The sequence below is a fragment of the Colias philodice genome, chromosome 24 (genome assembly GCF_061535455.1).
Source record: "Colias philodice isolate Cphi_HAF_F1 chromosome 24, ilColPhil1 Martin Lab GWU primary, whole genome shotgun sequence".
NCBI lineage: Eukaryota > Metazoa > Arthropoda > Insecta > Lepidoptera > Pieridae > Colias > Colias philodice.
In genome coordinates this window covers 2803944-2816828 of record NC_143109.1, presented here as the reverse complement: position 1 = coordinate 2816828, position 12885 = coordinate 2803944, and the positions used below count along the sequence as shown (strand labels likewise).

The window sequence follows — 12885 nt, the reverse complement described above, 5'->3', positions numbered from 1 at the left end:
ACGCGGGCGAAGCCGCGGGTGGAAATCTAGTTGATTTGAATTTCAAGATCTGTAAATCAAACACCATTTTTTTTCATGCGACAAAGGTACAGACTGAACGAATTTAAAGTTTTGTTTTTAAGCTATTAATATCAAATTTTAATTACGACAACGTACCTAGATACTAATGTAGGCTTTTATTGACTGGTGTAGACTACGTAGAAGGTACCTACATAAAATGTACTCGTAGGTATACCTAAACCATCCTGATATGCAGTCATAAGTTAATTTCAACCTGTACAAAATATTAGAAGTACCTTCTATTGGTATTCACCATAAGCGTCATTTCAAATTCAAACCAAATAAGAAAACCAAATGGTCAAAAAGTATTTAATATTGTACCTACACAGCAGTATCATTATAACTAGTTACTGTATTTTTGTAACAGGGTAGAAGCCGCGGATACTCCTGTGAAATTTAAATTTGATCCGTTGCAAGTCCTTTACCATTTCTATGTTTGTTGTCGATTACTGGGAATTACAAGACAGTAATAAAAACTATAACGCCTCTTTGCATTATACTAAATTCCATAAGATTTTATAAGCAAAAGCATATGTGTTAGAAATCTATGTAGGTAGGTAATCCCCACTAAAAGCTTCTTAAAGCTACATTAATTGAGTATGCTGCAAACAGACATATCCGAGCGCACATAATGCTTTTTTGTCAACCCGTTCTCTTTATACCTAAGTATTTTCTAATATCTAGTTTCAAACTTTTAAATTAGCGATTTTCAATCCCACTTCTATACTGCCGAGTTATTCAATTCAGCACGAGACCAATTTCTCAAATTTTATGTCACTTATAAATGTGGAGCGCCACTTCGATTATACGATCTCGAGTGACGTCCATAAAAAGGAAGTGCATTGGCCATTCGTTTAAAAACTGCATGTCGGTCAAACCCTAATGCATTTCGTTCCAGTTATTTCCGAGTTTCAATTGATTAAAAAACAGACGCTCTGTTATCGACTACATCGCAGGCCTGAGCGATATAAGACAGCGTTTGACGAAATTAGCCAGCGGCACACAACATTGGTTTTGTAATTTATAGCGCCTGTAAGTTATTGATGCCGCATAGAGTTAGGTAAAATAAAATATTCAGAAGCTGTTCGCTGTTCAGACACCTATGGCTGTATAGGCAATAGTACCTAGGTAAAATGTAGTCTATTTACTATCTAAACAGATAATTTTTATCTAGGTAGGTAGGTATACTGAATTTCAAGCATTACCGATCAGCCGTTTGCACGACTGAATAACACTATATATATATTAGGTATTATGTAGTTGCTCTACATAATATAGCATTTCTTTGATTATGAATAAATTGAATTGAAAATTGATATAATAATAATGATTGATAGTACCCTTATAGTACCTACCTACGCCACTAAGTGGTGAAAAACTTGCAAAGACTTTATAGACGATATCAAAACTTTTATTTTATCCATTATCCCTGAAAAATTCAATAAAAAGAACAAACAAATCAAAATTTAAGATGTATTTGATGAAGTAATTGACTTACAGGCATAGGGCTGCCGACGAGCTATTTTACAAGATATCCAATAAGATCTCTCTCACTAGATCAAAATAGTTTAATATGCGCATAACAGTAATCAAATAGGATTTAATTAGTTTCCAATACCGTATGACTAACATTTATGTTTGTAAACATGAATAAATACCTACCAATGCATGACTGATACGACAAAATAAATTAATTTATCTGTGACAAAAAGATGAACGAAGCCAACATGTATCACACTCAATAATAAACAGTAATCACTAAAATTCGATCTAAAAAGTGTGTCATATAAAAATTGTTGCCAAAAGTTGGCACCCCTGGCTTGCATCCGACTCCAATCAACAAAGTTTAAATTTAGCCAGTCGAAATCGCGATGTCCAAGATATCGCACTTACTGGAGGAGCTTCCAGATATTTTTCTTTGTCAATTTCATGAGTGAAAATCGTGGAATTTTCGTTCCGTTTTATGAGCACTGCGAGCGGTAAAGTTTTGCGGCAACGTATATTAACTTATTTTAAACAAGTATTGTGATGTGTAAGTGTAACTTGGATTTACTGCAGTCATTTCAACTATTAAGGTATACTTAGACATAGTTTTTTTTTTTACAAAAAGCTTTTACATTATTTTTAGTTTAGAAGATATTAACAATATTCTTATTGTAGAGATTCCTATTATAAAATAGAAAATAACTATGCTACAGATTTTTTTGTATAATTTTTTAAGTCTTCAAGCAACTAGTAATTAAAGAAAGTAATTATATTTTTTAATATTTTATCTTAAATCGTCACTAAACCTTGATTAAATATCTTGAACTACAAACCAATGACGTCAATTTATATGTGGAATGCTGCAGACAGCGGATAATACATAAATGTCAAAAAACGTAAACAGTATTTGATGATAATCAGAGTTCTGGTAGTTACAGAATGTCTAAAATATATAAATACTTATTAGCCAACTATGAAGCTTAACTTTATTACATACCATTCAGTCTTATTACAAATATAGATTTAACTGTCTGCAAATCTTAATTTTAGAATGATCTAACTTACTATTTTATTCTCAGTACATATTATTTTATTTTCTACCTAATATAAATTACATAAATTGAGTATTGTACGTATAAAGTATAGAGGTAGAGCCTGGAGGCGAAATGTGTTAAAATTTTGCAATAAATAAATAAAAAACTTGAAAACTGTAAAAAATGAAAGTCTTTAGATATTTATACTTAAATTAATATCAACAAAGATATCTCAATAATAGATATTCTTACAATCTCCTAAGTAGGCATGTTATGTTATTTAAACGAATTTCATGTACAAATCCTCTAAATTTATAGGTAATTTATAAATTGCAGTCTTATGCACTTAAAATATCGCATACATAATTATCGAGTAACATATTGCAAACAAAATTCCCTTGGGAAGCCACATATTAAATTTAATAGCATTTAAAATAGATTAATAACAAAGTACACAGATCCTATCTCAACCGGTGTATAATAATAATAAATAATCCAATAAAATTGACGTATGTACATATATCAAATACCGTTTATGAATCACGACTACGAAATTACGTTGAGTCATCTATTGTTTCGAGTGTAACTCATTTACGACTTAAAATAACCTTAATTTATATAAAATAATAACTAACGGATTGTTTGTTAAGAAAATACAAGCATCTTTAAACAGTGTCTTAAATTACTAAAGTGTTTGTTCTGTTCAATAAATCTATATATACAAAAATGTATCCTACTTGGGGATTTAAATCAAATTTTAATAAAGTTTAGTTAACACAAAATATAATTATTCAATATCTTCAAAATATTAATTGACATCAAATTTAATATGAATCATAAGTTATTCGTGAGACAATAAGTTAACTGCTTATTATATTACTAGCTTTCCAACCGCGGCTTCGCTCGCTTCGTCTAAAATCTATTAAATTATATACTAAAAAACCTTCATCGAGAATCACTCTATCTATTGAATTAAACCACATCAAAATCTGTTGCGTAGTTTTAAAGATTTAAGCATACATAGGGACAGAGAAAGCTACTTTGTTTGATACTTTGTACTGATAATTTATCTCAATACAAGAATATTTTTAACTAGTTATCTACTATTTACCATATTAAAAAATAAGTATATAGGTACAATGATCTCTGTTGTAGAGTGTAGTAGTGATAATTGATTCATTAGCAGCTACTGTAAACAAGAATAAAAGCATTGTTTTCAATTCGCACGTACCTACTTTTAGTACCTTTCTATACATTCTCCGTTACCGATCTAATTAATTTTCTTGAAAACTTTTTTACACAAACTTATAAGTTACTACAGTAATATTCTTTCCACTGACCATAATTTAACAATCTTCGAGACTTCGAAGAATAACCTACTAATTTTATAAAAATACATAATTAATGTTGAAAAAGACAAGACACTAGAGATCGAGAAAAAGTGTTGTAGGAACTCTATTTTACTAGTATGATTACTTGAATGAGGTTGGGAAATAAAACAAAATTATATGATAAGTTGGCAAATGATTATTCGGCGAAATATAATTCCGCGAGACGTTGGTTAGCAAGTGATAAACTGGCAAACAATTTTCTGCAAAAGGCAGGATACCTGATTTCAGACTTTACAGATTCCTACCATTGGTAAGGGTAATCGAAATCTGATTAGGTATAATTAAAATATGTAAACAACGCAACCTAAAAGAAAACCTACTAAGGAATAGAATAGACAAGAATTAGATCAATCGGATATACTAATTCGCTCGAAGTCGTATCGCAGACGTCACGGAGGCCCATTGAGTCGATTTTATTGTCATTTCATGGCGGCAGCGGGTTCAATGCCATCGGAGGCATACATCACTAGACGGTATGCTATTGTGAAACCTTTGTAACATTTTAAAGTGTGTTATTTGAGATAAATATAGTTAAGGTCTTGGATTTCCTAAAGTCTGTAGTTCGAACTACCATAGTGAATTTTGACCTTTGCTCCTTAGTGAAAACATTAGATACAGACTGGTAAAGATAACAAAAAGGATGAATCTTAAAGCCACTCTACTGGGGATTCATCTAACTATCAAATAATTTAAGATTACGAAATGGACGCAAAATGAAACAGTTAATGAAAAACTGAACGCTCATAAAATATTCCAGTTAGTAATTTAAAACGAGGCCTAAAAGTGTTTGTTCATGGTATTAATAAAATCGATTTTACAATCGCTACAGTATAAAGTTAATCTAAATTCTTCCTTGAAGATCAAAGTCGGTATCAAGGTCTGTTTTAAAATGCCTAATTTTATAATGATTTACGTCTAGACTGTATTACGTTATTAATTTTGGTAAAACGCATGTTATTTCTGAAACCTTTTAGCTTTTAATACTTTTCGTGGTTATCAGAGCAGAAAAGCTCACTTGCTACGTAGATACACCTAAGTAGGTACATTCTACACTGAGAATGCTGTAGGTTTTTCTACAAAACATTTAATTTACTAATTTTCAATGTAAGTTACTTGTTTTAAGTATCGAGTAATCGAAATTTTTTAGGCTTTTAAGACTTTTCGTGCCTTTTCAATCAAAAAAGCCCATGACTTGCTACATAGATGAAAATGCCATAGGCTTGTCTGTAAAATATTAAAAAAAATATTCACTCATTTTAAATGTTAATTATTTATTAGTGTTTATATATTTCAATATTTATAATACTTGAATATCAAAGGCATTTTTCGATATTTTGTTTCAAGATCTATTTAACTGGATAATATTCTTCCTACTTACCCAAAAACCATTTCCTTTAAGTGGTTTGCTCTTATATCACTGGACCTTTTTTCGAAAGAAAATGAAGGTACTAGACCGTACTTATTTTTGATAAGAATACCAAAACATGTAGGATAATTTAAATTAGAGGCGTTTTCAAACATACATTAATGTAGTGAGGTGCTTGTAATAAATATGCCTAGGTTTCCTAACCTAACCTAGATAGATACAACACAACTTTGTTAACTTTTAATCAGTTTGCATTCTGTTCCACAAAAAAATACCGAAGCATAGTGAGAGTCCACTTTAATTAGGTTTCAAAGAACTTTAATTCCAACCTAGTTAAGAAGAGTTTTGCATAACCAAGTGGTTCATAATCAACCCATTCAATTTCGATTCTTTTCCTACAAGCATTTCAACGATTTGCAGTTTTCTAAGACTTTTATTCCCTCTTTCTAATCAAGAACTTGACCTATTTTTACGTAGCACATATACTTCGATAAAGTGCGTGTTGAAACGCTCTGAGGTGCCAAGGTTGATAACCAGATACCTATTTACGATACGAATTTGTTTATTTAATTTCTCAAAACGGTTTCCTGTATAACACGATGAATTTGAAATCGCCATTTCACGATATATTTAAATACGCGTGGATGGTTCTAGACGTTGTGAATTATGGAAAACCTGTTAACACGTTCGCTGCGGCACAAATATATCTGTACTTTCCATTACTGCGTTACGGGTCGTTTTAAACCTTGTCCTATACCAGAGATTGTGGCGGCACGAGGCATATTAAACCCCACCGCCCGTAAGACACCAAAATCCTTTTTTTGGCGCCAAATAAGACAAAGTGTGCGGCTTTTGTCGTGATTATTATTAACAATGAGTTCATTAACCTAAATCTACCGCCGCCCGTGGTTAGATTAGTTAGTTTAGATTCTATGGGTAAAATAAAATGTGGGGTCTGATGTACCCCATACCGCACTGAACAATAGCAGTTTTTCATATAATTTAGTGATGGGAAAAGAAATATCGATTTTATTTAATTGTATTTATTTATCAAACTTATGGATGTTTTTTTATTAAAACAGGCCAAACCAGAATATTGTTTGCAACCAGTGCATTCTGTGAGAATTTCCTTTACTTTTTTGTCGGCCTTACGACTTGTTAAGAAGGTGCGGAGTTTTTCGTAACATCCTACACATCTCCTCTTCTTTGATCCCTTTAAGAGATGATGTGCCTTGTTTGTTGGCTTGTTGACTTAGGCAAGAGTTAAATTTTGATGAGCCATACACCGATTGCCGGGTGTTTTGGATTTGCCGCTAGTTGATTCAATGAACAAACACACTAATAGTAATCATGATTATCAACCTATTTGTAGAAAGTTACTCAACATGTCACATTCACGTTTCTATTAACGATATTTATTACAACGAGTAGTTAGGATGTTTGAATATTACCTGTATCCACATTCAGGTCCTTCGTTGTAAAAGCTTCAATAAGTTGTTCCACAAATAGTCTCGAAAGCGTTGCACAACACTAACCGCGTGAAGCTAGCTTAGGGTGCGGTACGAGGTGCGCGGGTTACGAGGTGTTCGCAACCTCGTTCCGCACTGTGTTAGAATTTTTATTTGTTCAGTGCGGCACGAGGTCTAAGAAACCCGGTATTAAGGTCGGTATACCATTGAACTAGGAATCAATAGCACATCTCAGATATATAGATATCACTTTCCTACACTGAACCAGATGGAAGTTATGCCTCCCGCACGACAGAGAAGTTTAAGTTTTTTCCTACCGCTATAACGACGAGACACGGACAGGGTGTTTCAAGCCCTGTTTCGCAGCGAACGTGTTAAGATCGAAATTAAAATGAATTTGCTTTGATTAAAGTAAATGTAGCGCTGTAGGCGGGAAGTGCTTTTTCAGAGGAAGTAAGTATTTATTATATTAACGTATGCGTAACTCTTGATTTTCTCTTTTCTTTATGTATTCTCATAAATAGACTGTATCAATGACGCATATAAAAATAGACTACTTTGTTTAATGAAAAATTACTGTACTAATTACAAGTTAGATGTGAATCTAATAACTGTATAGACTCTGTACTCAAATAAAAACAAAGAAATGTAGAGATGATGAATAAATCATCCAACAAACAAAAAACAATGTTCCATGTGCTTTTATCATACAAGATATTGTGTATAGACATATCGGTATACAACGTATCTTTTGTTTAAAAAACTGGGATATATTCGCGATATAGGAAGCATTTAAAAACAAAATTGTACACATGTTAATAGAGTTATTAGCCCGTTATATCATGACACCTAATAAACTCTTTTCCTGGTACAGCTGACGTTTTTATAAACAGTTTTAAGCGTGTTATTTCTTTGGGAGATAAATATTTTTTGTGCGTTTGCAAATTATAAAATTATCCAACGGAAGTCTGTCTGATATGTGTGACGTTTTAATGGATTTAAATGCTTTTCAGTAATTACTTTACGAATATTTCGTGATTATATAATGTAATGCTTACGTAATTTCGGTTTTTAATGAACTATAAAAGTAATGAATTTTATATGTTTCAGAGTAATATGTAAAATTTATTTTTGTACGCGTATTATTAATGGTTTGTTTGTTTTTACTGTCTTCCTTTCTTCTGCCTTTTTTTCTTAGTTCGAAATATTCCTGCTACATAGTGCATAGACTATTATTCCGAGCACGATGCGAGGTACGCCGCGAGCTACAACTAGTAAACTAATATTACCTGAACACCTATAACACCTATATTGTAATTTATTTTTTTCTGTTTTTTGTAATACCAATTTTTGTACGAACCATTCAAAACCCTTGATTAACCTATTTTACCCTATAGAGTAGGTACCTACCTAAATAATAAACAAAGTGCAAAACGTTTCTAGTTATGATAAAAACTAAAAACTAGCAAACAAGAACGACATCTCACAATATGTTATCCCATGTTTTCAAGGCGTTTACAATTCCTATAAATTTTCCGAACAAATATCGTACGCGCTGACATTCATACCACTCAGCTGTCTCGATTTTTCTCAGATTATATTTTCGTGGCGTGAATTACGCGTAGAATAGTTCACGCTGTTCTAATTATGACATAAATTCTTTATTTCTGGACGAAATTTGCTTTTTCTTGTATTGGCCTGTTCTGTTTAGTTGTTTGTGATTATAGTCCTTTCCACCTAAGATGATTTCTGTGACACATCGATTTTTGACACGTGTAGAGATGTCGGTTACTGAAATCGTATCAATTGTTTCCGATAATCGATAATATTCTATATGGAAAGGAAATCGATTTGAATAAAGTACCAAAACATCGAGATAGAATGTACTCGTACTAGAGAGGCGATCGCTACTACACTCTCTTTAACACGAGCTAGAGGTAAGAATCACAAGTCTCTTTAGTCTGTGTCGGACTGTGCCCCCCGCTTGCCGCGTCAACACGTGTTATTGCTCTGTTCAAAATGCCTTCGTGTTTGCTTAGATATTGTTTTAACAGTTCCCATAATACAAACAAAGCCCGAGGAGTGACTTTTCACCAGTAAGTTTCCTTATTATGAGTAAGTCATGCATTTTACTATTATTGTTATCATTTTGCGAAAAATCACCACGCGTTATCTTTTTTTGCGCGTTTATCTGCGTTTCGCGCCATTTTTCATAGACTAACAGCACAGACGTGACACTATCGATGAGTCTGTTAAAAAAATGTAACTGGATTTTTTTAACTATGTATATACAATATCTACTAGGAAAGATTACCGTGGTGTAGTACCTAAATATTTATACTTTTACCCGACTACGCAAAGTAAAACGGTAGGTTATATTAAGTAATATTTATTTATTTACCTATTTTTATTTATTAAAAAAAGGTTAATCAACAGTTGTTCCAATAGGATTTATAAATTATTATGCACAACAATTACAAATAAACACAACATTCACAGAAACTAATACAGTAAAAGTTCCTTAATCACGCTTCCTTTATTCGTGTTTTCACTATTCGCGGATTTAATAAGTACATACATAATAATAAAATTATTCCAATAGGTATCTTACCCAATATCCTTGTCAAATGGACTAATAAGAAAGTAAAATAGATCTTATTACAAGTTTGCCTAAAGTACATAATATTATGTTCTTAAATGATATCGCCGAGGCCTTTGACACAAGCCGCCTTTGTCGCAAGCCACCTCTGCGGCGATTGATGTTTTTGAGAATGTAAATAAACAGAATGGAAGCAACCTTATAACTCAATAAATAAAGTATATTTTTAAATGTAGTTCCGTTTATAGTAAAGTTACAAAAATTGTGATCGAGTAAGGGGGCGTCCATAAATTACGTGAGGTGTTTTTTAAAATTTTCTGCACCTCCCTGCCCCCCTGGTGAGATGTCGTGAGAATTTATTCAACCCCTCCCCCAACCTCGAATCTCACGTGAGATTTTTCAAAATGTGAGTTTCTTATACGTAAACGCCATCAACATTGAATCATCGTATCCATTTAATTAGGGCTATTATAAACCAATACTCCAAAATTCGATTACATCATGAAGCAAAAACTGATAAAACTATTGATTACTACACAAAACGACAAAAGCTTACTAAATTGATATTATTTAAAGGAAATTAAAATACATAGTTTAATATAAAATTCTCGTTTTATTAATTCCCTAGTATCAGTACCACCAGATAGTACCGAGTAAACAGATTGCACAATGTGTCGCATCTGCACGCATTGCTTAATCTTTGAACTTGAAGCCACGCCTCGCTCGTTCCACACGTACCCCACCACATCGGCCGCGCGCAATGTTTTTGTTTGGAATAACCCCTCTAGTAGTACATATATCTCGATGTACCAAAATTAGTTTTTTCGGCATTTCGCCAACAATTAACTAAGGAAACTTAGCAAACAACAGCAACAAAAAGTCAACAATAACAATTAGTAAAAATAACAGAATACCACGTAAAGTATCAATATAAAAATGCAACTTGTATACAAAGCTGACGTACTCGTACAGACGATTAACTCGATTGACAAATGATCACAAGATGGGCGCCGATTATATGATTTTCCAACTCTATGATTTTTCAACGATCCATTTCATGTACACGAATTGCGTAGGTACTATATTTTTGTGTTATTTTATTTTATTTTTCATTATATTAAACTAAACAATACTGTTTTTGATTTATAAGCTTAAGATGTTTCATTTTTATATTTTTGGTAATAATGCCGCCATCAAATAAAAATATTATGCATTAAAATTATTTTGACTTTTTAAACATAAAATATGTAATTCGGAACACGATGAAGTGTCACAGGAATCATCCTAAATGAAAAGGACTATAATTTGATTGACCTACGGAGTTACGTTTTGTGGAGTATTACGGCACATCTCTACCTTGTTTGTCCGTTTTCCCTTCTTAATACAATAAAATATAATTAACATGAATATTATACGTGCCTTCGTACAACCGTACAACGATGGTACGGTCTTATATTAGTTGGAAATAGATATTTCAGTTATACATCCAAACCTAGATAGAAAATAACAGGATTTTCTGCAGAGCTTAAAAACATAATTAAATCATTAAGCGCGTCACACACGGTGAAGATGCTAAGATACTGTTATATTTTATATTACAGTATAATGACGCGAAATTTTGTGGGTCATTTGTAACAGGATGGCGGTTCTACAGGAGTCTTAGTACGGATTGACAAAAAGAAAAATGATGGTCCGAACGCTGATACCGGATGCGTTAAGATACTGTAATATAAAATATAACAGTATCTTAAGATAAAATATTATAGTATCTTCACCGTGTGTGACGCGCTTTATGCTGTAATATGTTACCTTCTCAAACATAAAAAAGCTTCTGAAAAATGTGTAAACAGTCGGTGCCATACTTATTTATATTTCCGTTCGATATCTACGTTAAAAAATTATCTAAGACATAAAAAATACACGATGCTCAGGCCTACGATTAAATGCATAACTATTAAAAGATTGTTTTCTCAATCTCACACTGATTCGGCGATTTAACATAAACGTATGGATATTAATAGATGTTAGTGTTTGCAAATATTTTTAAATCGAAACTTTTTAACAGCCATGTTCTTGAGTACGTAGATTTTAATGTAAAACGCTAGTAAACGAATTTTTTTACGTCGAATATTTAATGTTTTATTCTCTTTTATCTCCACCATAAATAAACAGTGGAGTGAATATTTTTATGGAAGGGCAGATGATTTGGAACCTCGTTAAATTCATGAATTTATCTGTTTATTACTTGCTACGATATGATTTTCATGAAAAATATTTATTGGCAACCTATTTAGTTTTAATGTTGATGACATGCCTATGATGTACTATCTATGCCCCGCGATTTACATGTGGAAAAAGTAGTAGTAGTTGAAGTGTATTAGTTTCTTTTTCTTTTAAATTTCGTTCAAATCCATTACCTTGTTGGAGTTTAGCCGCTAAGCAGACGGATAGACTTAGATACATACCTATTTAGAAATTATAATATTGGTATAGATTATCTGCTACAATTTCATTGTTCCTGTGAAAACTTGCAGCAACTTCAAACTGCGTCTTATAATATATGCATTCAATTATAATAATAGAGTCACCTGAGTGTCATAGTGCACCTATAGCATACTACATTTTTACTACGTACGTAGGTATAACGTATTTTCTTCGAAGTAAATCCATCTCTAGGTAGGTAATATTCCTACACTTCGGTCGGGAAAAGAAAAAACTAAATTAAAGTAAAATGATGAAACATGTCGGTTTTCTGAACTTTCAGTACGGGCAATAAATCTGTATAGCTGCTTAACCGACTTTCCACCGATTTACAGTCTCGTAAAATAATAACAGCTTTCTGGTGTTGTTTTAAAAAACAAAGGATTTATTGGGAATCAATACGAAAGCATGTGCGAAAAATATTTTGGGAATGACCTATATACGACGGAACGATCAAAATAAATCGTGAAATATGTTTAAGATTATTTTAAGTATAGAAAAATATAAATTTCTATATTGTGCTATATTTTTTACGTACATGTATTTTGTAAATCACTCTGTATAAAGAAAAGCCAGATAATATTTATCAATATATATATGTATAAACAAATTTCTGTTGACTGTCATAATTTATAACGTTCAAATATTGGAATATCTATAAAATCGGTAATGTATGAACCTACCAAAAGACGAGGTGGCTTAAGGGTTAACAGAACGAATCTATTTACATATTATAAAAACTATGGTTCTTGTTCCGTTTATTTCAAAAGCAAACTTAAACAAAAGAAGGCGGCCTTATTACTAACAAGTAATAAGGCCGCCTTCTGTGTTGTATGTCCTAGCTTAAGTTTTTATTGTACCTACCTACTATTGTTATATTTGCAGCACAATAAAGTGTTTAAAATAAATAAATAAATAAAAGACGAGTTCATTTCCCACCTCAGAAAGATGTATTTTCTTCTTTCTACACATGAAAAATAATATGTTTTTCATTTCAAAT

The 12885-nt window shown here is 32.1% G+C and overlaps 1 protein-coding gene across 1 annotated transcript in view; it reads left to right on the top strand.

Moving 5' to 3' along the window:
• The first annotated feature begins 1934 nt into the window (after positions 1-1934).
• The window catches only part of LOC149477650 (uncharacterized), a 42588-nt gene continuing 31637 nt past the window's right edge, over positions 1935-12885 (top strand). Inside the window, exon 1 of the mRNA XM_089710251.1 lies at positions 1935-2135. The gene's annotated coding sequence lies outside the window, so the exon portion shown is untranslated. The remainder of the gene's footprint in view (positions 2136-12885) is intronic.